This window comes from Rhipicephalus sanguineus, chromosome 10 (assembly GCF_013339695.2).
Source record: "Rhipicephalus sanguineus isolate Rsan-2018 chromosome 10, BIME_Rsan_1.4, whole genome shotgun sequence".
Taxonomy (NCBI): Eukaryota; Metazoa; Arthropoda; class Arachnida; order Ixodida; family Ixodidae; genus Rhipicephalus; species Rhipicephalus sanguineus.
Window position 1 is genome coordinate 105,761,793 of NC_051185.1, and position 25,820 is coordinate 105,787,612.

Sequence of the window (25,820 nt, forward strand, 5' to 3'; positions counted from 1 at the left end):
GGTCGGCGCTCTGCATGAAATAGATGCCTCCCTTGCTTCAAGTTGGGAAGTCAGTCATGGACATGCATAAGCAGGTGATCTTTAAAATAAAAGTTGACTGGCTGCGACCAAATAGAGTTCGCTGGTTTCGAGTGTGCATAAATGATATACCGAAAGCTACCGGTTGAGAATATATAGATTTGCGATTGTAAAATGCGGAAGTACGCACGTATTATGTGATGACTTCAGTTACAATATTGCTGAAATAGCGCGTCGAAACGCCTACAAAAACGCAGGGTTCTGAAAAATTCAAAGTCTGCCCCCAAGCGAAACACTGACAGTTATGACAGCGTTTGACAATGACAGCACTGACTAATTTACGAATATTTAAACGTTGCAAGTGAGGTCGTAGATTCTACGACTGCATGTACTGCAGGAAACATACGCTTACTAGAGAAATGAGCATGCATGGTGTTAAAGTGGTAGCATGCATGCAAAAGTAGTAGGGCGCAGAAAAGTAGGGCGCAGAAACCAAAGGTTGCTCTCTACTTTTTACTCGTGCCTATCTTGCATAGTATGCGCTAAAATGTGGTCCGTCGGTTTCAACCAACTCGCCAGCAACAAGTCTTACTCATGCATGATGTTGCACGCGCAGCCGATCGGGAACGATCTAGCTCGATGACCGTCAAAAAAAAATGTGCCGCAAAGCTGTCATGAAGGCCCAACCACATGCACGCGACTTTGAGAGACGGCGACGAGTGACAACGACAAACGAGCTCCATCGCGCCGTCGCGTCGCGATGGGAGCACCAACATGTTCGCGACAAAGTGTTACGGTTGCTCGATTGAAAACTACTGCGTGCGCGCAGGTAAATTTCGAAAAAGAATTACATAGTAGATGAATGGCAACATGCCACAATTTATTATTTTCATGTGCGAGATAAGGAAGCCGTAAATCGCTTCGTAACTTTCGTTTTGCGCAGTTTTTGTTTTAACCGCGACAGCAGCATTTGCTGTGCTCTCGAGGGGGAGCCCGGAAGCGTACGCTACTACGTTGCACTTTGCAAGCTGCGTTATGTTCGGGTTAGTCCACGAGGCACATCTCGACAACGTTTCCTCTTGCTGTCATGGAGCGTTTAAGAAAAGCCACAGTGCCTCACATCGCTGCCTCCGAAGAAGAAGGGCTACCTCACACGACGTCGACGTCGACATTGCAGCAAGCGACAACAGTGCAACAAGCTACTAGCTAAAGATGAAAGCTAACCATTGACTACCGTTAAGGAGAAGTAGAGCTCGAGGCTGCTCAACCTAAGCCTGATTAGATAATAATAATATCTGGGGTTTAACGTCCCAAAAGCACGATATGATGATGAGAGACGCCGTAGTGGAGGGCTCCAGAAATTTCGACCACCTGGGGTTCTTTAACGTGCACCTAAATGTAAGTACACGGGCCTCAAACATTTTCGCCTCCACCGAAAATGCAGCCGCCGCGGCCGGTCTTCGATGCCACGACCTTCGGGTCAGCAGTCGAGTGCCATAACCACTAGACTACCGTGGTGGGGCTAAGCCTCATTAGACTAGCCGAGAAGCAGACAAGCGGCGCACGACTTTGTGCTTGTGCTGACGTCGTCTTTATTTGGACGTCCGATGTGCCACGACTTGAACATTTGGCTTCAAAAGGCAGCCACAATGATAATACGCTATCTTCGTAAACAAGTACCGGAGATCTCACGTGGAAAGTGCACAGTCGTGGCCTCTACGGAAGCCAACAATGTCCCCTTCTGGCATATCATTTAACGGAGAGCTAATACAAGCCAGCAAGAGTCAGAGCTCTTGGGAGTCATAAGTGAGACCTATAATGGACTCCGCACGTAACCACATGAAGAACCTGCTGACTACTGTCACTTGCTCTAGTTTCTTTCGAGAAATATATAGGGAGCGTCCATACAGTCTGTTTTACAGCTGCACAAGGTATTGTTTATTGGTGTTAGCAGCGGCGAAATGACCGGCAGCGTCATCGCCGTCGTCTTGTCGCTCACTCTTGCGGCGACTCGGATGCGTGCTTTCCCGCTGCTATCGGGATCTCTCCTCGTATTCTCGTAATCTAGCTGTTCCTCGGACGTACCCCTGCGGCTCAATGAGCGTGACAGCGTTGGAGCGATTACGACGCCCGCAGACGCCAGTGTGATTGGCTGCGAGAGTACACCTACGTCACAAACACACGCGGGGAGACGCGTGCGCGCGAGAGATGCCAGATGCTACCGAGCTCACGAGCAAATAATCATCACAAAATAAGCTTTAAAAAAGCGGCGCAACTTTCGCGAAGAAGGTCAAGAGAAGCGTAAATTCAATAAATTTCCCATTTTTGAAAATATCTTTAACTATAACAAAAAATGTCACTCAAACACGAAGCTGAGTTGAAAGAAACACTGTAATTATTTTGTAGACCGAAATAATGCGCAACTATGAAGGAAAGCACAGATTTACTTCTGAACATTGTCTCCAGGGTAGCCTGTATTCGGCGAAATGCACGTTTGCGGTGCATGATAAAAGTTACTCTTTGATTCCTCCAACGTTTGTTTGTCTTCAACATTCAGCTACTCAAAGTCATCGACAAAGTCATCCAGTCATCGCCATTGGTGAACGTGGTGACCACTACGATGGCTATGTTTGCTGGCAAAATGCAAATAAGCCACCTCCCCCCCCCCAAAAAAACAACAAAAAAACGCGCCAACGGCTGGAAATTTACGAGCGTCTCAGCGAAAAAAGAAGCCCAAATTCGCTTATTATTATCGGAACTGGCAACTCTTGTTCTCGCCAGGCACTCGCCCCTCGCCCCTCACACTCGGATTCAGTTTTGTCCGGCTACTTTTTGTATACACCCTATCGACGCACGCAGTTTTAGGCCAGATCTATTGTCGCTTACAATCTGCGAATGAAGACAAGTTGCGCTCCAAGAACTGAGGCGCGCCTGCCATTCATATTCATTCGCGCAAGAGAGTGATGCTGTGCGATTTCCGTCACTTTCGCTGTATATGTATATACTACGGATATAAATGAATGAACAGTTTTCGTCCCTACGTTCGCTCTCGAAACAATGTCGGAATCTTTGTCGAAATTTGCCAGGAAGTTCAAGTTATAAATTTGAAGCATTGCTTAGCGAACCAGGGCACTTTGACCGTTTCTATCTATCTATCTATCTATCTATCTATCTATCTATCTATCTATCTATCTATCTATCTATCTATCTATCTATCTATCTATCTATCTATCTATCTATCTATCTATCTATCTATCTATCTATCTATCTATCTATCTATCTATCTATCTATCTATCTATCCGCCTACGTCTCGGCGCTCTCATGGTCGTCTCCTTAACATTAACATACCAGGATTTGCATGAGAGGGATTATTGTATGTCGAACACGATGAACAGGTCATTACATGAACAGCGTGAGATACTTATGGCGCACATCATAAAACCCTTTCGTACAGTCACCTGTGGCACATACCCGTACACCATGGCCCGTAGAATTCGGGTATGAGCCACAGGTGATTCACAGTTTGTAGCAACCCAGCAATGGTGATAATAGACTTCCAAAATGCTTACGCGATCGCGTTATGAAGCTTGCGTTGCAGAAAATGCGGGGCAGCCGTCAGCAGCGTTTTCGGGGAAGAAATATCAAAGGGGCGCCAAGATGAAAATCACGGTTTCAGCCCCAATCGAACCCTTGCCTTCTGCGTGGCAGTAGAGTATTTATGCACAGAGCTACACCAGTGCATGAAACTGCAATAACATTTGCTAGGCGGCTAGTTGGTGATGCATAGTTCATAGGTAGAAAAACTGCACAAACTAGACGATTAACACACGATTAACGCTCTTAACACGATTAACCAGACGATTAACACTCTGTCCCGTGTCTTCCTTGTGTTAATCCTCTGGTTTGTGCTGTTTTTCTACCTATGAACTTTAAACTGGCTACCAAAAGACCATATAAGGGCGCCATATCGCGGCAACGTAAACTATCGTTGCAGTGTGCTATTGGCGCTTGTAACTATGTAATGAAGATTACGTATTAAATCCTATTACTCGCCAAGGTATGGTTAACCATTGCTAAATCTGAGGAATACGGCAAAAGCCGCTTTTATGATGCACACATGACCGCACCGTAGCGTGCACTTTATTTCGATAAAACGGACAACCGTGGTGAGTACCTACCCCACGTCGGACTACAGCATACCTTTTATGCGTTAGTGTAGTCGACGTGCCTGGTAAGCCCATTATCGATCCCGTAGTCGGAAGGAGGGGGGGGAGGGCAGGGTTAGGAACGCCCCCCCTAAAAAAATTGTTGTTTCCTTAACAAATAGGCAGTTTCCTTAAATAGCGAAGGCTTTCAGCAAGTGCCCCCCCCCCCACCGCCCCGGAAACTATTACTCCCTACTGGCCTGCCCACGATATACCTGCAAATATTCGAAATGCACAAAGAAGTCGGTCGAACTCGGAGCGCTTGACTCGAAGTGATAAAAGAGATAACATCAAGTCCCAAAAGTAGTGGGATCTGCCGAATCGTTCCTACCAAAAGATAGGGACACTAAGACCTGTCTCTATGGAAAGATCACTCGCCTGAATACGCAAAGCTTAATGACGTCAGTGAAATGACACACTGTAATTGGATGGGGCATATATGCAAATTTCTCTGGAGCTTACATTTATTTTTAGGTTGTAATCGACTATAACCGTATACAGCTTCCCTGATAAAATGCCACCTCTGCAGAGCCTTTTCCTCAAACAGTTTGAAGCACTGGCCTGTCCCTGTTGTGAAACATATGGAGACCACAGAGAATGCCTGGCTTCGATTCGGCTCATACCGCGCTTCTGTGAACAGGCATACTGCTTAAGCTCGGAGTAAAGCTGGTGTCGCAGACAGAAAACTCGGTGAATGTGCGCCTCTGAAAGCATCTATGCGTCAATCAGCGCCTAGCATAGTATAGGCGTGCATATTATAGTATAGCGAGAGGGTGAGAAAGAGAAGTGAGAAATATAGGAGTCACGTAGAAGTGAGGACAAAAGAAAGGAGGAGAGAACAAAGCATTGCATACCCTTGTATAGTATAGCATATGCGCCACAGACTGGGTGTGTGCCAAGCAGTTCCTAGCATAGCACAACCTTTCGAAATATAGCGCAACAAGCTGGTGGGGAAGGAAAGTGAGGGTAACTAGGAGTTATGTGAAAGTCGGGAGGAAGGAAACCTGAGCGAAGGGATGGGAAAGGGTGAGCAGAAAGGAATAGAAAGATAGAGGGTAAAGTATGGTATATCCTTGTATAGTATAGTTCAGCAAGAGGATAGGAAAAAGAAGTGAAAGTGAGGAGAAGTGATGTTAGGGGGAGTAGGAGGGACATGAGGAGGAGAGAGATTAATCCATAGCATAATTATGTACAGTAGAGAACAGCATGGAGTTGGAAGGAGAAGTGAAGGTGAGGATGAGTAATGTGAGTGTTAAGAGAAGGGAAAGCAGGAGAGAGAGAGAGCTGTATAGAAATAGATAAAGGAAGAAAGATAAAAGGAAGAAGAAGATGTAGAAAGGAATAAAGAAAAAAAAGCTGAAAGAGGAGGAAAGGAGATTAATAACGATGATAAAGATCACCACTTGGTGAATGCCAAGTCTGCGTTCACCAAGTGGTGGCTCTTGCTTGGCGGCTCCGCTGTTTACCAAGATTTATTTACTCAGACAGCGACAGCTAAGGCGCGGGAAAACGTCTGTATTGTTGTGAGCTCATAACAGAATTACGCTCATAAAGGCCATATTAAGCAATGATTTTTACTGCCGCAAAGGGTGCATGAAGTACTTCCTCGTTTAGATCGTGGCATGTTGATTTCGCAGAAATATTATTTGATGTATTTCACTGTGTATTCAAATTTCGACTCTTTCGACACGGAACAAAATGAGGCCTAATTTGTTCAACAAAGTTTGAGTTCTTGAAATTCTTTTATGTTAGAATGATTATAAATATTTTACGGATTATTAGATTAAACAAGACGCATTTGGCAATCGATCGACATGAAACTTATTAAGGCTTTGATCGTTACTTATGCGCAGCTTCCATTTTCACGCTTACAGATATTCGAATATGTTAGTTCCGTACAATTATACTCGGCCACCAAGCTTCGGTGACAGAACGATAAAGTATTAGAAACATATATTCTCATTGCGAAGTGAAACTATTGTTTCCAGCCATAATCATTCTCAAACGCATGTTCTTCATTTGGTTGTCAAACCCCCTATTCTGGACATTGTCAAAGTCCACCATGTTTTTGAATTCCGCCAGAAGTATTGCCAGGCTTCGAGCTTTGTCGTTATCAGACAGTGAATTATTATTGCATATAATATGTTTTTATTGAATATTTCCGTGTGCATGTCCCCGTAGGCGTGTGGGTTCTTGTATATACACATTTCATGCTAAGACTGCACATGTATGCAAATTAGATATTTCATACCTTTTGCTGTACATATTTCCTGGCATGTTCACTAAATCATGTATATTGTGTATATACATCGCCATGTACATGTGTATATTGTAATAAGTGTGTGTATGTTAGTCCTTAGTAGCATCTGTTGGGGACACCATGTGGACTTGGACATTTCTGTTAAAACGTTTCATGTATATTGTGCTTAGTCATTTGTGTATGTTATGCCGTTTTCGTATAGGCACTGTTTCGGAGTGTTCGTAGCGTCCAATGATGAAATGAATTTTTTATAAACAGATCTCACTCAAAAAGTTCGCGAGATCCCATGTACCGTGGGAATCGATGTTATGCGAAGCACGCGCGGGATGGCGACTGTGGCGTAATTTTTCACATTCAGCGAAACGTTACGGAATAACGCTATAGAAATGTGGAAGTGATATACGCACACTCATATGTTGAAGAGTTGCATATGTATTATATAACCAGTTGTTTACAATTGCGTAACGATGCCAACAGCACCATGGGTGTTACCAACACCAGACGCGGTAAGCTGATATATAGTGCTTATATACTTCAATACTGGATAGCGCGAATCCGAACAGGACAAAGAAGGAACAAAGATGCACAGGACAAGCGTTGCACGTAACTAAGTTTCATTCAGGAAAGTTTCCCTAGAGATTTGGTACGCAGCCGAGTGGCTCGCGCAGGCGCACGTCATGTACGTTACAGTCACAGTTGCAGTTGTTAGAGTTGCGTTACAGTTGTTATGCTTATCGTTATGATGGATAACGCACGCACGTTTCACGAAGATGTATGTGTAGATGGGTTCTTGACAGTTTATGAGTGAGTGAGTAAGTATGAACTTTATTCAGCTCCTGAGGAGAAAGAAAGCGGTGCTGAAGGCCCCGCCATTCAATCCAGCGGCTCAACCCAGGTCTGGGCCTGTAGACAGAGTCCTGGTCATCATCACCGTGATTAGTGAGCACCAGCAGCTCTACCGGACTTCTTATCGATCCGTTCGCGATCCTGGCTACGAAATGTCCTAAGTGTAGTGAGTGGAAATCGTCGATGCCCCTTACGATGAAATGATCTATGATGCCTCCTGTCCTTGATGTGGGCAGCGAGGTCTTTTGATGCCCTATCTACATCCAAGCCGTCATTCACCACGTATGGGGACCAGGCGTTGTTGGGTCTTGATACAACAATGAAGTCACCGGTAATGATGCGAAACCTGCTTTTCTCAGGCAGATCTATTGTAGGGAAGCATTGACCCTGTTTTTTTTTTATCCACGCGGTGCCCCACGGTGCGGACCACGGGGAAGGGTCGATGGTAGTTGAGCGTCTTCCAGGGTGTTCTGTCGTCAGCTCCCTCACTTTCCTTGCATCCGCACGGTGGTGTAGCCGGTTACGGTGCTCGGCTGCTGACCCGAACGAAGGTCACGGGTTCGATCCCGGCCACGGCGATCGCATTTCTATGGAAAAGATGCCCGTGTAATGTGTGCTCTCGGTGCATGTTAAAGAATGCCAGATCTCCAAACTTCCGGTGCCCTTCGCTATGGCGTCTCTCATAATCATATCGTGATTTTGCGACATAAATCTCCTAGAATTCTTATTATTATCACTTCCCTTGCGTGTCAATATACATGTGCGCCGTTAATGTGTTGGTTGAGACTCTATATCGCCTGTGGCACATACCCACATAACATGAACTCTGGTATGCGGGTACGTGCCGCACGTGACTGGATAAACGGTCTCATGACGTATGCAACAGGTATTCTGCGTTATCCATGTCATGACCAGTGAATCGTGTTCGTCATACACTGATCCGCTGGTAAGCCAACTTTGGTATATTACAAGTGGAACGAGGTTTATTGGCGACAAGTAGCACTTGAGAAGCAGGCTCACGGACGCTGAAGGCGGGCGGCGAAAACCAACACAAGAATCACAGTCCAAACGCCAACAGCTCGCGCTCGGCTCTTTCAGCTAAGGTCGTGGCCCACTGCCGCATATGATCTTCTTCCCTACAATTACCCCGGCGACAAAGAGGAGCCATCCTGGCGAGTCAAGGTGACGAGAGGAGGAGCGGGTCGTGATATGGCTTGAGGCGACTCACGTGGACAGTCTCGCGACCAAGGCGGCGCCTGTCTGGAGATGGGTTGACCGGCTCGATCACGTACGTCACAAGAGATCGACGTTCCACGACGCGATAAGGACCGTGATACTTGGGGGCAAACTTGGACGACAGGCCAGGGGAGTGAAAGGGCAGTCGAAGCCAGACGAGCGAGCCTACGGCGAAAGTCTGGACTTGCTGGTCGCGGTCATGGCGTTCTTTGTCTTGGGCTTGCTTGTCCGAGGTGAATGAGCGGGCCAACTGACGACACTCTTCAGCGTGCTGTACAATTTCAGAAACAGGGCTGAATTCGGAGGCGTCCGGGCGATACGGCAAAATAGTGTCAAGGGTGGCGCATGGTTCACGACCATATAAAAGAAAGAAAGGCGAGAAGCCTGTGGTTGACTGCGTGGCGGTATTATATGCATAGGTCACGAATGGGAGAACGACGTCCCAGTTAGACTGGTCCGAATTGACATACATCGCGAGCATGTCTCCCAGCGTTCGATTGAAGCGCTCAGTTAGACCGTTGGTCTGCGGGTGGTAGGCTGTAGAGGTGCGGTGAACCGTGCGGCAAGCGCGAAGGAGTTCTTGAAGAACTTCGGATAAAAACACACGCCCTCTATCGCTGAGTAGTTCGCGTGGTGCACCGTGACGGAGGACGAAGCGACGTAAGACAAAATTGGCAACGTCACGAGCACTAGCAGAAGGTAGCGGCGCTGTCTCAGCGTATCTAGTAGATGGTCGACGGCGACAATCACCCATCGATTGCCAGCAGCAGTGTACGGAAGGGGTCCATACAGATCAATTCCAACACGGTCGAAAGGGCGTGCAGGACACGGTAGAGGCTGCAGTAATCCGGGTGAATGGGCAAATGTCTTCCGTCGTTGGCATAATTGACAGGACCGAATGTATTTCTGGACGAAGGTGTACATAGCACGCCAGTAGTAACGCTGGCGGAGCCGGTGATACGTTTTCAACACGCCAGCGTGAGCATGTTGCGGGTCGGCATGAAAATACGCACATAGGTTAGATCGCATGTGGCTTGGTATAACCAAGAGCCATTTACGACCATCCGCTTGGTAGTTTCTGCGGTATAATAGCGCGTCCCGTATCTCAAAATGTGAGGCTTGGCGGCGAAGGGCACGAGGGTATGCAGACGCTGAAGTGTCGGAAAGGATGTTAAGCAGCGAGGCAATCCATGGGTCTTTTCGCTGCTCAAGTGACATGTTCGGCACAGAAATGGCAGAGATGGAAAAGTCGGCGTCTGAGTGCGTGTCTGTGTTGGATCTCACTGGTGATCGGGACAGTGCGTCCGCGTCAGAATGTTTTCGTCCTGATCGGTAGATGACGCGAATGTCAAATTCTTGTAGGCGAAGAGCCCAACGCCCAAGGCGACCTGAAGGATCCTTTAGCGAAGCCAACCAACAGAGTGCGTGATGGTCGGTTACGACGTCGAAACTCTGTCCGTACAAGTATGGACGAAACTTGCTTAACGCCCACACAATTGCGAGGCACTCTTTCTCGGTGACTGAGTAGTTAACTTCCGCTTTTGTGAGTGCGCGGCTAGCATATGCGACGACGTACTCTGGAATGCCGGGCTTACGTTGCGCGAGTACCGCGCCAAGACCAGCGCCACTAGCGTCTGTGTGCACTTCAGTCGGAGCAGTTGGGTCATAATGGCGCAGAATGGGTGGTGACGTAAGCAGGCGGCGCAGTGTACGGAAGGCTTCGTCACATGCTGTGGTCCAGTTAGAAAGATTAGCGGGGCCAGCCAGTTGTTGCGTAAGTGGTGCTATTATCGATGCAAAGTTACGGACGAAACGACGAAAATATGAGCACAAGCCGATGAAGCTCCGAAGTTCTTTGAGTGAAGTCGGCTTCGGAAACTCGGCTACTGCACGAAGTTTGTCCGGGTCCGGGAGGATTCCATCCTTTGACACAACATGGCCAAGTATAGTGAGTTGGCGAGCTCCGAAGCGGCACTTCTTCAGATTAAGCTGAAGGTTTGCCTTAGTAAGGCACTGAAGAATGGTGCGCAAACGGTCGATGTGTGTAGGAAATCTGGGGAAAAGACGACAACATCATCAAGGTAGCATAAGCATATCTGCCATTTTAGGCCGCGTAAAATGCTGTCCATCATCCGTTCAAAAGTTGCAGGTGCATTGCACAGACCGAATGGCATTACCGTGAATTCGTATAGGCCGTCTGGCGTAACGAACGCTGTCTTGGGTCGGTCACACTCTGCCATCGGGACCTGCCAGTAACCCGAACGTAAGTCCAGTGAAGAAAAGAATTCGGCACCTTGTAGGCAATCGATGGCGTCGTCGATGCGAGGAAGAGGGTAGACATCTTTCCGCGTAATTTTGTTCAGTCGTCGGTAGTCCACACAAAACCTAATCGAACCATCCTTTTTCCGAACTAGTACAACAGGGGAAGACCAGGGGCTGGAAGAAGGCGTGATGACACCGCGCTGAAGCATGTCATCGACTTGCTCCGCAATTATAGTACGTTCCTTCGGTGATACCCGGTAGGGCCGTTGACGCAAAGGAGGGTGAGTTCCAGTGTGGATTGTATGAGCAACTGTGTTCGTTTGACTCAGTGCCTTCTGCGGAAGGTCGAACGAATCTCGAAATTCACGCAGAAGGCTGATAAGCTGTTCGCGTTGATCCGGAGGAAGCTTGCTGTCGATGGAGCGGTTGAATATATCGGAGGAGATGTCATCCGGCGTAAAACGAGGTGTGACAGCGTTCAATTGAAGTTTTGAGCCAGTTTCGTGGGATTCAATGGGCACTATACAATTGTCGTCTACAGGGTGAACGTGACCAAGCGTCTCGTGAGTATGTACGGTGAGGGGGCATAAGCTGGGGTTGCAAACGACAATTCCAGTTGCATCTTGGTGAGGTGGCAGAAGAGCATATGGCAGAGACGTACCGTGGCGGCGAATGAAAACGTCGGAAGGCGCGAACACAACGGTGGAGCCAGAAAATTCAGTGCGATAGACAGGGACAATGACGGCACTGAGAGGAGGAACGTCAGTGTCGGTGGCAACACGAAGCTTGCCAATGTGAGGTCGTTCGGTGTCAGTGGACGGGGCATCGGAAAACACCGAAAGTTCCACCTGAGCGCGAGCGCAGTCAATGACGGCGTGGTGGCGCGACAAGAAATCCCATCCGAGTATCACGTCGTGAGAAGACGTGGCCAACACGAGAAACTCTATGTCATACAATACGTCTTGAATGATGACTCTGGCCGTACATGCTCCAACCGGTCGAACTTGTTGCGCACTCGCTGTACTCAGCGAAAACTCGGAAGGCGGCGTCGTTACTTTTCGTATAGAGCGGCAAAGTTTTCGGCTCATCACAGATATGGCAGCACCGGTGTCAACAAGCGCGAGAGTTCGTAACCTTCGACAAACACTTCTATAACATTGGCGGGGGACAGGCGAGGACTTGTACAATGTGACGACGACGCAGCTCGTGCCTCCGGAGCTGCGGCAGTCAGTTTTCCGTCTCCAGGGGGTTCGGTCGGCGACGCAGGGGTGACAGAGAACGGCGCCGTGGTGAGGGTGAGCGACGGGGAGCGAATGATCGGTACGCGTGAGCAGGTTGGCTGTCTCGGTCGGCTGGTAGCGGGTCACGTTCAGCTGGTAGTCGGTCACGTTGAGGGGGCAGTTCTCGTTGCGCGTCGTACGGGGCCCGGAAAGAGTAGTTGGAATATCTCGGTACAGGCGGGGTTGCTGCGAAGCGCCGGCGACAGAAGCGCGCGACATGGCCTGGGTACCCGCATGCGTAGCAGATTGGGCGATTGTCAAGTGTGCGCCAGGGGTTTCCGTTATAGCACTGCTGTGTACCAGGAAATGACGTCGTTGGCGCTCGCACAGGTTGGGCAGTCGACACAGGTAGAGGTAGAGGTCGCGGTGGAGTAGCAGCCACGGCCGCATAACTCAGTGGCGCGGCGACAGGTGTTGGCTGAGAGGCGCACGGCAGTGCCTCGGAGACCTGCTCCTGTATAACCTGTCGGATGGCGGGCGCGACACGCTCAGTAGCGTGTTCAGTTGTTGGTAAGTACGACAAGCACGACAGTTGTCGAGCCACTTCCTCGCGCACATATCGTTTGATTTCCGACAGCAGAGTGTTGTGCTCACCACCGATGGTCAACGCCGCGAGAGTGTTGTCTGTAGCCGCTGCTCGCCGCGCCAAGACCCGTTGTTTCCGCAGTTCGTCGAAACTCTGGCAGAGAGTGGCGACTTCGGACACGGTCCGCGGGTCCTTGGCCAGCAACATCTGAAAGGCGTCGTCGTCTATCCCCTTCAAGATGTGTTTGATCTTGTCTCCTTCACTCATCGATGGGTTAAGGCGCTTGCACAAGTCCAGCACGTCTTCGATGTAACTTGTGAAGCCTTCTCCCTGCAGCTGTGCACGACCTCGAAGGCGCTGTTCAGCACGGAGCTTCCGTACCTCGGGACGACCGAACACATCGGCAATGCGTTGCTTGAAGGCACTCCAAGTGGCGAATTCCGACTGGTGGTTGTGAAACCAGAGGCTTGCGACCTCTTTCAAGTAGAAGGACACATATTGAAGTTTCGACGGATCGTCCCACTTGTTGCTCGCGCCCACCTTTTCGAATGTCGACAGCCAATCTTCAACGTCTTGTTCATCGGTGCCGTCAAAGAAAGGTGGATCGCGCAGGCGTAGCGCAGTGGGCACGATGACCATCGGAGGTTGGGCCGTGCCTTGCTGGGTGGTTTCGTCGGCCATTTCTGGGGGAGCGGGCAGTCTCCTGTTTCGGAGTTCCAGGTTGAGTACCCCGCACCTCCACCACTCTGGAACGAGGTTTATTGGCGACAAGTAGCACTTGAGAAGCAGGCTCACGGACGCTGAAGGCGGGCGGCGAAAACCAACACAAGAATCACAGTCCAAACGCCAACAGCTCGCGCTCGGCTCTTTCAGCTAAGGTCGTGGCCCACTGCCGCATATGATCTTCTTCCCTACACAAGTTATGGAGACGACCAGGAAAACACCCAGACGTAGGCGGCCAAATAGATAGATAGTATTAGCAAGCCGGCATGACTGGCCGGTCACGTAGGATCCAGATGCATTCATTCTGCCCCGCCACCCTCCGAAAGCTTTGTGCACCTAACGTGGTTTCGTACTGCCTCCAGGATCGGAACAGCTAACCTGGTTTTGCACCGTTTCCGTGATCACACCACCTTTGACAAGGCTACGATGTCATGTGATGGCGGTGTAGCCTTATGCCACAAGAGCAAAGGAACGAGACGACTGAACCGGAACTGACGCCAGCAGGGAACACGAGCCGTGGCTTCACGCGCCACTGTGAAGCGCCGTGTTTATTTTCTTCTCTTGAGGTCGCGCGCTCCCCGCTTTTGTTCGCCGCCCAAAGGAGGGCGCAACAACGGCGTCACGTGACGTCACATGACGTCACAAAATTTTGCGATCTGTGACGTTATAATGACGTCATTCGTGACGTCATCACGTGATGATGATTTTTGCAGCGCTCGTCCTTGACGCCTTAGGAAGCAAGACCACGACGGTCAATTTCCGCGCTTTATGAGGCATTTAAGGCTTTCGCATTAATAAAATGCGTGCCCACATGTTTTCCCGCGCACACAGGCCTATTATTCACAAATTATAGGCGAACCGGGTCGAGCGATGCAAGTTATGCTAAAGAACACTGAACACTATATTATAGGCTTTATAAAAAGCGATAAACGTTTTCAGCTTGCTTAGAAAAGTAGGAAATCCGCAGGGAAATAAAATGTTCCAAACCACATTAGAGTAAAAATTCACACACCATATTACGTTGTTGACATCTCAAGACACATTTCTGATAAAAATTAAATTAAATGGAACATTTTCCAAGGAGCATGGCTTCATAACGCTCTACCGGCATATTTGTTGGTCACACGATAAAGAAGTACTTATGTGAAACTCGCAAGGTTTCTTGGAACAATTACTGGAGGCGCGTTTTATGTGACGTAAAAGATAGCGTACACATTGTGGCTCCAGCAGCACTCTTGCACTACGGCGTGCTTTTCGAGTTCTATATCTCGTAGGCATTGAGTCTTATGTCTGAACAATAGACAGCGACCCGAGATCCGTTGTTTGCCACTACCAGGTGACAGTCACGTTAATGCCAGTGCGTACGCGGTTGATATTGCCCTTTATGCCAACGAGAAATCACTACAACATGCATTCAATGCCGTCCATGAATTCGGTACAATATCAGGTGCAAAGTTAAACTTTTCAAAAATCAAGCATTTCTTTATTGGCAACCCAAACACTCGTATAAACATCACGTCACCATTCCAGTGGTCTCCTACAATTACAATACTAGGAGTCACCTCTAACATGCTCGATGTAAATGAGGATATCTGGATATCCCTTGTACAAAGCTTACGAATTGATATAAAAGCTGCTGCACACTCTGACTTCCCGCTCTTGGAATGCCGTTACTTCACCCAGTCAGTTTTTCTAGGGATATCTTATTATACTTTTCACACCACCAAACATCCTCTAGGCGTTTCCAGAAAAGTACTGAGCTATATCAACTCGCTCTTCTGCTCAGGCGGCACTGAACTCCTGTCGCGCATGTCGTTAGGACAACCTAAGCTGGAAGGAAGGCGAGACCATGGCGGCGTCGCCTTTCCCGACGTCTCCATCGCCGCATCTATCCTACTGCTTCGGTCTTTAATGCGGATTGTAAGTAACGACAGTGCGCCCGCACAGGCTCTGGCGCGTCGCTATCACGTACCATCGCTGCGTGTCCTGATACCGGCGAGCTCCACAAACCGAAGGCCGCATTTGTCCGAATTACCGTTGATATATAGAGCGAATGTGGCATTTCAAAGGCGCCTTAGAGCTGCGTGTCCAGAGGCCGATGTTAGCGCAGATAATTAAGGTGGTCGACAAAATGGCCGCACTTCTGCGACCGTTGGTGCATCAGCACCGCTGACCCAGAGTGCGACATACGGAGTGCAAAGACATAGCTGCGGCCACAATGCCAGGACATCTTCGTGAACTTGATTGGAAATTAGGCTGGGGATAGCTCCCCACACGTGATCATCTCTAGCGTCGGCAAATGGTGCACGTCTCTACGTGTTGGAACTGTTCCCCAGTACCGGATTTCGGGGTCACGGCGTCCGAGATTTCGTGTCAGGTGGAACATTCCCATGAAGACTCTTCGGTGCACTTTTGACAGTGGCAAGGCTTTTGAGCCTGTGGAGGAACCGCTGCGGAGCCCTTGCTAGGAATTGCCGCCGGCTTCCATGGTGGCGCATACCGGGGCGCATGATGCGTAAGGCCCTAGCTTTCCTCTATGAGGAGCTGGAGTTCCTGTGCCACTGGTCATGCCCATTTGTAAAAAGAGAAAACGAAATGGTGCCGCTTCTCTTAGCCCGACGTGGTGCTAAGTCCCACATTCGGGTAATTTTTGGAGCACTTGTGTGTTTATCCTTGGGTCCTGTTTGTATAAACATCATATGTAACTCATGTAGAGTTCACATCTACCATAAGGTTCATGTGCGCGATATATATGTATACGCACACGCAGAACTACACATTGTGTAATTTGTGCATTGTGCCACACCTTCATCCCGCTTTCCTAATTACTGTTTTGTTTACTATCAGATAATGATGCTTGTCATTGAGCACCGCTACGCAAACGTGAATGTGCCCATGAGCACGCGAATGTTTATCAGTCATTGTTCTGTACATAGCATAAATAAACTTTTTTCTAAACAGTACAGTACACGAATTGGCAGAATACAATCATATTTATTTCCGGGACGGCTCACTGTCCTCTTATAGTCGAGGGCACATAGCACTGTAAATCGTCCACAATTATTCTACACCCACAGTACAGTGCGTTATAAGTTCACTAGTCTACAATCTGCCATGGTAGAGTACACATAGTTCTTGAAATTGTTTGTAAGACCAGCGTCACCTTGATAATTCTCTATAGGTATTGCTGCATATCTCTCTGTTATGGTAAGGTACTCTATATCATTGACTTGTCGTGCTGAATAGATTGTTCTTCCATTCAAATGCAATAGCTATGGTGAGGTACAACGCAAGCTAAATCAATTAACTATTTTCCTCAAATCGCGCAATCTAACCACTCGTGACTAATCGCGCTCGATCACTCTCGTGAAAAAAAGTAGTTGCATAGGTGAGTACATATTGCATATGCTACGGCTCACAGTTAGGGCTGCGGCATATAAAACACAATAGATACATAAATACATAAATAAATAAATAACATTAAAAGTGCAAGATCGAGTGCCAGTACCTAGCTCCTGCACCACCGCGGGTCCGTCCGGCATTCGACTGTCTACGAAATTTGCCTACGCTCGCCTTCATTATTAGGGGCACAAGCACATTGTGACACTTTTGTCTGTGTTCCAGTCACATCCCGTCGAGCATCTGCTGCCGTTTTGCGAATAATCGTCAATCGGCTTCCAAACAAAAAAAAAGAACGCCGGGCCTGCGCGGGTAGCGCAGCACAGCCACAGCGAAAGCAGGAAGAGCGGCATTTCTAGAGCCCGTTATAAACACTATTGTGGCTACTAATACAAGTACACTAGCAACGTACCCTCTACGCCACAAATCATAACTTGTGTGAAGTTGGGAAGCACCCACCACGACATTATTCGTCATTCTGCGGAAAAGCGAGGTACCATCTGTAAGGCACCTTGTGCACTTTGTTGATGCGACGGTTGATGACGATGAATTATTATGGCTGAGCCCTTAGTAATGGGTTGGAAGCTTTAAAAGACCCACTAATTACGTCATTCGCATTGCGTGACACCCGGTCGTTATTGAACTCTTCCATCACGCTTTTTAGCATACGTTAACGAGAGAAACATTGAGAGATTGGGAATTACCTTATTGAGATCCTGAGGAAATGGATCACGGGAGCCCATGAGCTTCCTTGGCAACCAATAGGAGTGCACTGCGAGGAACCACTAAGCTATAAATTATAACTTTTGTGATGAAGCGAAGCAGCCACTATGCAATTTTTCGTCATTCTGCTGGGAACCGTGGTACCCGCTAAATACCTGTAAGACATGATGTTCACCTTGTTGGCGCTGTGGCTGATGACGATGAAGAATTAATGGCAGATCCCTTTGTAATGGGTTGGAAGCATTCAACAACGCCCTCGTTGCGCAATTCGCGTTGTGTGAGGCCTGGTTACAGAATTCGCGTTTCTGTGACTCCTGGTTGTTGTTTTACTCTTCTACCACACTACATTAGAGCACTGCACGCGCTCGGGCCTACCCGGAAACCCGGGCCGGGTAAAGTAGTTTTCACGACGGGCCCGGGCCGGGCTCAGGCCTGAAGATCCGGGCTTAGGGCCGGGCCCGGGTTGGAGGTGGCGGGCTCGGGTCGGGGCGGACTTGGACTTTGCTCGGTTCATAAATGGACACTATAGTGAAGAACTGAATCGTTTTAGACTGATAAGGTGTAGTCTATGAACTCGAACGTCATTCATTTCGCCATAATATGTTTATTATAAGACGAGAAAATGAAGGTCGAAATTCCATTTTCTAAGTTTCGCACCGAAACTCTGCGCGCGACATCACGGATTTCAAATTGTATTTGTCGTCTTTGGGGAATATTGGCTCTACAAAGTTTCCTCACACTCGGTATGTTAAGTCTATAGCAATGTACTTCATTTTTAGTAATCAGGAACTACGTAGCCCTCATTAGACGCCGTCAGAATCTAAGATGTCACGGCGTCTGCTGTGCAAATTTCAAGGTAGCGTCGCCACCCGCATTTATCTTTTTGCGCGTTTACTCACTTACCGAGAGTCTTGTCCTGGCGAGCGTGGTGATTTAGAAATTAGAAAATAGTAATTTTGTAATTTTGTAAAAACAGAAAAATCGTTTTTCTTCTGGTGCCCGTTCAAGTTTGTTCCACATATGTTGTGCATATATGCATGTGTCTTTCACATATTCTTTTGAAAAAACGCTTTTTTTATGTGGGGCGAGCTAAACGTAGATATACTTTTAGCTATAGGGAACCCAAGCTCAAGTTTGCGGCACGACGACAGCGCCACGCTGCGCCTCTGGAGAGAAGCTCTGGTGCAACTGGGTGCATGCGCGGCCGGGTCAGCCCGTTTGTCGGCAGCGAGAACACGCGCGCGCGCGCGTTCTCAGCCGGTGCGGGGAACTGGGGCGCCGTGCGGACAGCTTGGCACGCTGAACCGAGAGGCTTGCAGTTTGAAGCAGCATTTCCACGTTGGCAGAGGCGACCCCGCGGAAGCGCAAGCGAGGTCCGAAGTATTGCTGTGCCGTGGCCTGCCACAACAGCGCAGACAACACCAAGGCACGCGATTCACGTGTGAAACTGTATCCGTTCTCGGGCATGTCACACGAGAAATAAAGGCGGCAAGCGTGGATAGCTGACAGCGCTGTCTCGCCTTCTATTTTGGCTGAGTTCATCGCTTTCATTCGATTCGACAGCATGAATCAGTACGTAACTCGGCGCATGCACGCAGCGACTACAGCAGTGATTACTCGCTGTCTTATCGCATTGTGAAAGTCCAGTTACGGTTGTAGGTGGAACAACATTGTGTTTTGATTCCGGGTTCGTGAGACCTACCCGCCGTTGTTGAGCGTTCACACTCGCGTTATACCAAGCGTTGGGCAGTTGGTTGAATTCACTTGAACTCGGCACACTGTCAGAAGTTCGGCACCAGCAATTCACGCGTCGGGAAGGCTGCTTTATCACGCCGGAACGGACGTCTGTGCATTTTCAGCAAGCTATGCCATCGTTCTGCAGGTTTGCTTTCTATATGTCACTTTATTAAGGCGATATATATATAAGCCACTAAATATAACTGGCACGTATTACATGCTTTGCAATTGCAACCTTGCTTTTGACTTTGTGCGATTCTCTAGCCACGTTCGCGCAGCAGGTTTTATACGCCTCTCAAGTCAATTCGGCAGATCCCACGTACACCTATGCGAAGCATGCGGCGGGAAACCACTGAGTAACTTATTGCGATAGCTATATGTGCTGGATTCATGCACCTAGGCCACGTTCCGCGCAGCAGGGTTTTATACGCCACGAAACGCAGATCTCAAGCTCGATATAGCGCTACTCAGAGACAGCAGGCGATAATAATTTGGCGCTAGCAGCGAGAGTCGTCGGCGAGCTCGCTCGTATTTGCGCATGGGAGAACCGAGGGGTAGAGGAATGTCACGTTGATGTCCGCGCTCATACGGCGCGTACGTCACTCGAGCTCAGGGATGCCGCTGCAGAAGATGAGCGCGGGACAGGTGCTACTTCGACCGCCTTTGCAACAGAAGCGCTGTTCAAACTGAGAGTATCCATTGGCGAGCCTCACTTCGTATAGCATTACTATCGAGCCCTTACTGTGACTTTTTTTACTGAGCGACACGTTACAAAATGACGCTAGAGGTTTGTATAAATTTTATGCGCACACACATATATATGTTGAAGAGCCGCATATGTGTTATATATCCAGTTGTTTACGGTTGGGTAACGCTGCCAATGGCAGCGTGAGTATTACCAACACCAGAAGCGGTAAGCTGATATGTAGTGCTTATACGTGTCCCGAGAACGCGCGCACGTTTCACGAACCCGTGTGCATGTGTGCAAGAAGTTCTTGACAGTTCTTGAAGAAGGGCATCATCACCGTGATCAGTGAGCACCAGCAGCTGGTCATGGCTTGTTATCGGATCCGGTCGTGATCGCGGAGAAGAAGGGTTCATGTGTAGTGAAGTATGAGGTATAGTACAGCTGTTGGAAATCGTCGATGCTTCGGCCACTTCGTCGACAAATTGTCTGTCTATAGTGCCGGTGACATGTCTGAACTTGAAGTCACCCTTCGCGTTGGTATATATAGGCCGTCGAGGCTGGTAGGCCTGGATAGTGCTACGTAGACCAACACCAGTGGATGGTGTTTGTCGTATTCGTAGACTACCTGGGCGTATGTGCCCCACGAAGCCTAGTCTACAAAGCGGCTGTCAATCAATCTGGCATCATCCTCGGTCAGCATGAGGCCATCGCCCAGCTTCGTAAGAAATGAAGAGGACACTGCGTCGTTCTGGTGGACGAAGTGCACTGTACGGTGCGGTGATAGGGATATCATATGTAACTTTCGTTATTGTATTCCTCCGGGGTCGAGCAATGCGTCAATATAGCTTGCTGAATCATAGGAATAAAAACGTAATGTTTATTACACTGCTATATAAGCTGAGCCAACACAGGAACCACAGACATTAATCTGATATGACGCCTGTATCGTAAGTACATATGTAATGTTTATTGCTTTCTTGTAAAATTAGATAGCCAGCACCGCAACCACAACTGACGTTGCACCGATATTACGCCTGCGTAGGCTGTTTTTCCAAACCAGTTTATAGACCTGCCGTGGCTCAGTGGTAGAATACCTGATTGCCACGCAGAATGCTTGAGTTCAATTCCTGCTGGGATCCTAATTTTCGTTCTTTTCATTCTTTGAGTCAGCGCTGCCGAGGTTAGTTTTCCTTAACGCTCTAGCATTTAAGTAGTTACCAATGTCTGTTCTTGCCGTTCCTGGGTAGATATAAACTGTCAATCACCTGTGGCGCATACCCGTACACCGCGGCCCATAGTAAACGGGTATGTGTCACACGTGTCTAGTGGAAAGGGTTTGACGACGTACGCGACAGGCTTTTAACGTTATTCATGTCATGACCCGCAATCATATTCGTCAAATCCTCCTACCCTCCCATCCAAATTTTGGTCTACACCAAGTTAAGGAGGCGATCATGAGAGCACCCATACACTGGCGGCTAGATAGATAGATAGATAGATACGTAGATAGAAACGCTCAAAGTTCCAGAGGTTCGCTAAGAAATGCTTCGCATTTAAAAGAGACTGCAAGCATGACGCGAGAGCCGAAACAACGAGGCGAGCAGTTCATCTTGCATCACAGTGGTTAAAGCTCAGCTAGCTGCCTGGCGTCTCAATCGGCGGGTGATTCTCCAGCGGCACGGATGACTTGACTTTAACCTTCTCAGGAAACAGTGCTATGGCCGTATAATTTCTCTTTTTCGCACGCCGCAAACGTTTGTTCACGAAAGTGCACAGCTCCTACTGCAAGCATGCCACATCAAAACAACAATCATGCGAATTGTAGTCCGCACCGCAGAACATCGATAGCGTGCACGGCTTCATTTCGGAGTGCACGCGGACAATTACGAATCTTTAACATGACATAATGAAACTTATCTCGAGGTACACGTCCTAGCTGTGTAATCGCGACTTGGGAAATTCATTTCGCTTTGAGTCGGGCGTCGTTGTCGTCGATCGTCTGCTCTGCACCGTTAACGTGATTGACGAGCCTTTCTACTTTTATCAAGGGCGCTTCCCTGGCCTCACCAGGTCGCGCGCGCGTGTGTGTGTGTAACAGCACATTATGAAGTGGGCACACAGTGGTTGAAGTGTGCACTAGGGGCCGGATTTCGCTATCGCGTTGAACTCTTAAAGGCGAAGCTTAAGGGTCCCCCAATTTTTTTTAGTGAGGAGGTACATAGCAAAATTTTGGCCAAGTACAGGCGCAGAGCAACGCCCTGTGAAATCTCTAGATCAACAATTTATTTGCCTCCATTGCTGCGTTGCTATTTGTATTCCTCAATGCGCGCGCTTGGTTATCAGTAAATGCACTGTGTTTGCTTGCACATGGAAGCCCTGTGCAAAGCTACTTAGCCACTAAGCTTAGATAAGGATATGGTAAAGATATAGGAATGTTGTATCTGGGTTCCCAAGCGAAACTGCACGTTTCACCACCAATTCGCTTGTTAACGCCCACACTTGTATTTTAGAGCGCAGCTCTTAGGCTCACGTTCTTGCGTTGAGCGGCGTTGCCGTTGACGTGGTGGTCGCTGCTACCGATAGAACGAACGAGGACGAAAGACAGCGAGCGAAGAGTCTGTCGATATCACGCGCCACTCGCCTTTAACCTCGCTTTCTTCCTCCGTCACGTGCGCTGGCCCCTCGGTCGGACTTCGTGCGCATGCAGGGCAGACACGTGCACCGCGGCTGACTTCGCTTGTCTTAACGGGACTGTTGGTGTTCCGATTGGTTCGGAACGCCTGCAATGCACAGAGCGGTGTGCGTAGCACTCGAGCGCTGGCAGTTTTTGTGGCAATATGTAACGAATGTTACATTGCTGCGACTGCGGATAGCCATAAGTTCAAACACAGTTGTCATTGCCCCAACACGAAGCTGCGCTCAGAATTCGCTCTCGGTAGTATTGCAATCGAAGATGAATTTATTTTTCTTTGCAAAGAACTTCACCGTGAACTTGCGCCGCATACTACAGTCGGTTAAAAGCTAAGAATAAATACAAGCTCCGCCCCCCGAACTGCGGCGCGTCTGCCATTCATGTGTGCAAGAGAATCATACTAAGCGACTTCCGTCGTAACCGTAAATACTTTCTCACTGGTTACGTATCTACTACACATATGAATAATTAAAACTTCGTCATTCCTACTTCAAGTATAACGTTTCTTGGAGCAGTGATGTCGGACTATCTCTCACAGTCAACGCACGCTATGTATGTATGGCAGCAGCAACTAATGCTGGAATCGCGCCCCTAGTTTTAATACTGATACAGTACAGAAATACTTAGAAAATACTTGCGAAACCTTGAAATGCTGAGAAAAAACGTGGAAAATATTGAAATACTTAAAAATAGATGCGAAACATACTAAGGCAACAGCCTAACGAAAGAGGCCATCAGCTCCTCTGTTTTAATGGCCTTCACGTTGTGCACCTGGCTGGATTTTTTGTAACTTGTTAAGGCGAAAGCTTTAGGTGTCACGTCAAACACGAAAAGTGACCGGTGTCCCGCGTTAAGCGGCGTCAACACAAGTGATGGAAAAATTATCATCACGTGATGACTCACCGCATGACGTCATCATGACGTCAGTTATCGTCAAAATTTCTGACGTCTTCATGACGCCGTCCTGACGTAACACAATGTGACATTACATGGAGGCCGTCACCCCATGATATCAATGCTTGGTGAAAGGTGGGCCGATCCCGGAGGCCGTGCAAAACAAGGCGAGGTGCAGAAAGCTTACATTGCCTCCGATCCTGAAGGCATTGCACAGCCACGTTAGTTGCAGGAAGCTTCGGAGGGGAACACGAGAGGTTCAATACTTCGACTTAGAAGAAGAAGAAGATGGCTTACGCCTTCGAGTCGACTGAGGCGGACGCATGAGGGACCCTGTGAGTTTTAAAGGCGAATGCATTTCTTAGTCGGGCTATGTAAGGCATCCGGCGTTGTCCGCGCGCCGGCAGGTGCTATCTCTGCGCTCTCACTCCCTCTCCCATAGCAACAGCTGCGGGGGCGCGCGCTTATCCTCGCCCCTAGCAAGTGGAGCATGTGGTGCGAGAGAGGGTAGGAGGGGGTAGGTGCAGTGCTTCGCCGCTCCTTCTCTCGTCGTTCGCTCTCTCTCCTCCTGCGCCCCACTCTCCCGTCCGCTCGCGCCTCACTCTTGACCGTTCTCTGGCTGGGCGCCTCTCAAAAACACCAGGAAATGTGTGCTCGAGACGCCGCTGTGAAACGCCAACGGCGACCACAAGGCTGAGATTATGGCCGTCAGGTACAATGACAACACAAACAGGTGCTGATGAATGTGTAATAAATGGTTACGTACAAATCCTCGTCTCGTCATTAATTTACGCCATTAAAATTACTACGCCGTACTCTCGGCGCAAGAAATGCATTCGCGTTTCTTCACGATTCCCTTCGAGGAGGTGGGGGAATTTTTTTTTATTTGCCGTGAGCAATAGCTCCTGCCGCACGCGTAGGTCACCTTAATGGCCATTTTTATTTGATTTGTATGTTTTCATGTGCCTTGTTGATGAATGAGCCATTCTGTCATTTTGCCATGTAATTTTAAAGCAACAGAGTCTTAGTCTACCATGTGCCGCTGCCGTCGTCATAGTAGTAGTAGTAGGCGTCACTGAGGTCACGTGACCAGAGGGGGACTGAATAAAGAAATAAAAAATTACACCAACTCCCACTAAAGGCGGAGATGGTGTAATTTTGGTGGTGATATGGCGATGCGAAGCAGCATTGGGGGCGCACACCAAGTTTCCGTTACGTTCACTCGGCGTTTCCGTTAGTGTGCGAGGTTTGTATTTAGTGTTATCATTACGTTTGTTTGTGCGTTGCTTTCGGTTAGCGCCAAGTGAACGAGTGGCGCCGACGTTGACGTTACAATTCATCGGAACGGAGTGAAGCGAGGAAAGACGGAAGCCGACCGAGCGCCCACGCTTACATACACATGAAGTGGGGGAGGGAGAGGAGCGAGTGGTTTACAGGCTGTATTGGCTGCGGCGTGGCTGCATCAAGTGGGAGGAGAGGCTGCGCCGCGGCTGCAGCGCGGGGGAGGAGAGGAGAGAAGGCGATCGAACACCTGCGTAAAGGAGGAGAGTAGGAGAGAGAGTAGGCGCGTGCGCAGTGGAGCGCGGACGCCACCACCGCCGGCGCACACAGCCCCGAGCAAAAGCTGCTTCGCATCGAAAACAAAATAATGGTGATTATGGTCCAACTGACGATCCTAAATGGTGATGTTCATGATGCTCGAAATGACGGTGATTATGTTTGCTCATATGCAGCCGCGCGCTCACAGCTTGCCTGTACGATGGTCGCCACGAACCGGCTGCAATTTCTTTGTCGCTAAATAGAGCTCTATATATGACCCACTTCTTTTATTGACAGCGCAGCGCTCTCATGCCTAGTGTTGTCCATTGAACTACCAATCGTCCGCTATTTCTAAAGCCGCGCATGCTCCTTCTTTAAGAAAAAAGTAGGTAGCGACTGGTCAACGTTTGGATAGGTGTATACAGCTTACGCACGTTATAGTATTAAGTATTCCCAGTTCTTCAAGTCGACGCGTAATATCCATTAAAAGGTGCCTAGGTGACGCAAAGCGCATGGGTTTGCCGAATGAACGTCTATGATAGTGACCTTCTAAGAAACGCTGTTTTCTCGTGGCGTCGACACGGCGTCTCTTTTCTAGTTTCAAAAACCGTCACCGTTCGGAACAGCCCGAGGAAAGGCCACAGAATCATAGAAACGCGTGCTTCGCGTTACGTTTCTGCAGTGTCGGAATTGCCTTGGGGTGTAGTCATAAATGTCGGCATCATGTTTTCTCCTAGAGATGGCATTTATTCCACCAATCACGAGACATCGCTACAAAACCTTCACAGAAA